The sequence below is a fragment of the Lacerta agilis genome, chromosome 7 (genome assembly GCF_009819535.1).
Source record: "Lacerta agilis isolate rLacAgi1 chromosome 7, rLacAgi1.pri, whole genome shotgun sequence".
Taxonomy (NCBI): Eukaryota; Metazoa; Chordata; class Lepidosauria; order Squamata; family Lacertidae; genus Lacerta; species Lacerta agilis.
The window spans coordinates 27,843,446-27,846,506 of NC_046318.1; the positions used below are offsets into that span (position 1 = coordinate 27,843,446).

The following is a 3,061-nucleotide window of genomic DNA, read 5'->3' on the forward strand; positions in this document are numbered from 1 at the left end:
GGCACGCAAAGCCCCACGTCGCTCCAGCGCCACGCCCCTCATCCCCCGCTCGCCCACCCCCCTCCTGAGGGGCAGCCATTGCGGGAGGGAGGCGGGCGGAGAGGCCGATCCCTCTAAGACAGCCTATCCCTCTAAGACGGCGCTGCACACAGCTGCAGTGAATTCCTTTCCTGCCTCTGCCTCAGGGTCTTACTGCCCACCCACTTGTCTTGTGTTTTCGGTTGCTGTGTTTGCTCAGATCGCGGCTAGGAATGAATTAGCAGGCGTGTCCTTTCCCCTTCCGTTGCTGAGCGCCTGCCGCGGCAGCAACCGACAGCTGCCTCCTCCTCCTCTTCGTGCTGAGAGAGAGAGAGAGAGAGAGAGAGAGAGAGAGAGAGAGAGAGCGCTGGCTTGGGGGGGGGAGAGAACTTTTGCTTTCCTTTCCTCCCTCCCCTTAAAACCCGCTCCTGCATTGTTAGCCACTGTGCTCCGAGAGAGAGAGAGAGAGAGAGAGAGAGAGAGAGAGCTGGCGGGGGGGATCTTTGCCTTCCTTTCCTCCCTCCCCTTAAACCCCGCTCCTGCATTGTCTGACCTTCCAGACTCATCCTGGGGAGCCTGGCAAAAAGTTCTAGCCGATCCCTCAGCCCGTGGGCTCCTTACTGCTTCTCCTTTGGAGCCATCTGGGTAGCAGGAGTATATGGTGGGGAGGGTGCTGGGCAGATCTTTACACCCCGACACCTCATATGCTAAAGACGGCCCTGGCTGGGTCGACAACTCTGGAAAAGGGGGGTGGCGCCGCCGGAGGAATCTTTGCACCAGGGCGCCAGATACGCTTAAGACGGCCCTGCCGGTAGTTTTTTTTCTACTTGTAGTGTTACATACAGAATGCTTCTGAATACCAGTTAATGGGAAGCCACAAGTGGGGAAAGCACTGTTGCCCTAAGGTTCTGCTTGTAGCCTTCCCAAGGGCATTTTTTCAGCCACTGTAAGAACAAAATGCCAGTTTGGATGGGTCTGTGGTCTGATCCAGAAAGGCTCTTCTTATTCTCTTAATCATTCTCAGATGATCTGCAATTCAGGTTCCTATTAAAGGATTGGGTCCATTCTCCTCTGGCCCCTTTCTACATTTCTGTAGACCTGTTGTCATTATTTGAAGATTTTCTGGTGTTTGAGTGTCAGGTAATTAGAAATGAGGTGAGAAATTGCAGAGGGGACTTTGAAATCCATTTGTGCTGCCTGCACTCCAGCAGAGCGATGCCTTTTTTTGGGGGGGGGGTGTTCTTTTCTTAAAGCCTTTGTAATTTCATTCCTCTTATTCAAATGATCCAATAAGCCACTTTTAAGAAATGTTCAAATGTCAAAATTTGGAGCAGATCTATAGGGTGCCTGTAACAAGTTTGGGCAAATGGAGAAAGCTAATTTGCAGTGTGAGGAGTAGGGGGTACAGACTGTTAGATAAGAGGATGAAAAAGATTTGTAGAAGAGTTTGGATTTGATATCCCGCTTTTCACTACCCGGTGGAGTTTCAAAGCGGCTAACATTCTCCTTTCCCTTCCTCCCCCACAACAAACACTCTGTGAGGTGAGTGGGGCTGAGAGACTTCAGAGAAGTGTGACTAGCCCAAGGTCACCCAGCAGCTGCATGTGGAGGAGCGGAGACACAAACCCGGTTCACCAGATTACGAGTCTACTGCTCTTAACCACTACACCACACTGGCAAAGTAATTAGAAATCAGCCCTCCAAGCTGAACCTACTTGAACTTTCTTCTGGACATTTTAACGGTGATAACAATGTTGAGGCAACTTCTGTCCTGGCTTGCTGCCAAGCCCATCCACGTCATCTGCAAATAAGGTGGACCTTGCCTGACACACCAGTAGCAGCAGTTGCGATGTCTCAGTGGTTGAACAGAGTGTAAAGATTTGTTTTTAAAGGCTAAAATGGGCTGTACTGAAACATTCTCTCTCTTTTTTTTAAAAAAACAACAACAACCATTTTGGTTATTCACTTGGCAATGTCTTGTGAACTTTGCATTTGCGGGCTCTTTTCCAACTTTAAAGAACATTTTTTTACCTTTCTCATTCTAGTGATGGTCAAGACCTGGGCTGTCACCGATGAATGCTGCTTCAATACCAGTCTCCCTTCTGAATAGCAGAGCTGAGCCTATAATGAAGTGGAATGAGACATTTGTCTCAAGTGTGACAGGCATAGGAGTGGAAGATTAGTGTCCCCTTGTTTCCCTCCTAGCACTCACAAAGCATGTGAGCCCAACTACTCATTGCCCTCTTGGTCATGAACTGGTGATGGTGCTTACTCCGAGGGAAAGTTTTGGTTTTTTTTAGTGTTTAAGGAATTTAAAAATATGGAACGCTTCACGAATTTGCGTGTCATCCTTGCGCAGGGGCCATGCTAATCTTCTCTGTATCGTTCCAATTTTAGTATATGTGCTGCTGAAGCGAGCACACTCTGAGGGACAGTTCAGTCGGTAGAGCATGAGGTTCTTAATCTCAGTGCTGTGGGTTCAAACCCCACGCTGGATGAAAGTGTTGCACTGGCAAAGAATGACGTGATGGACAGGATGGTATCAACGGGAAGGCGACCATGAGCAGCGCCCGTGGGCTCCCTTTTATTGGCAATCTCACACAGGTTAATGATTAGTTCCACAGACACAGTTTCACTAACCAAATAAGGAAACCCCTCAGCCAAAAGTGGGACATCCACACCATATAAGGAAATGCTCCTGCCCTGGGTTCCTTTGGTGACACCCCCAAACTCCTCCATTGCGTACGTGCTTTTCCTCCATGCCTCTCTCTGCATGCGCCCCTCCCGCTGCTCATCTTGTGACTTTCCAGTACTTTTCCAGCCATTCCTTTGTTCCCCTGTCCTTGCCAACACGTGCATCCCCATCCTGGCGCTCCTGTCAGCGTGGCTTGCCAGCGCTGTTATTCCAACCTTTGCAGAATTGACGTGGCTTGCCAGCGCCAATCTGACCATAATCCCCACATGAAAGAATCTTGCATTGCAGGGAGTTGGACTACTAAATGATCCTTGTGGTTCCTTCCAACTCTACAATTCTATGATTCTA

General features: G+C 49.3%; 1 non-coding gene across 1 annotated transcript; it reads right to left on the bottom strand.

Annotated features, from left to right (window-relative positions):
* Positions 1–2,332: 2,332 nt before the first annotated feature.
* LOC117050520 lies at positions 2,333–2,439 on the bottom strand. The gene has a single exon (XR_004427093.1). It is a non-coding gene; the product is annotated as a U6 spliceosomal RNA (small nuclear RNA).
* Between the last annotated feature and the right edge of the window lie 622 nt (positions 2,440–3,061).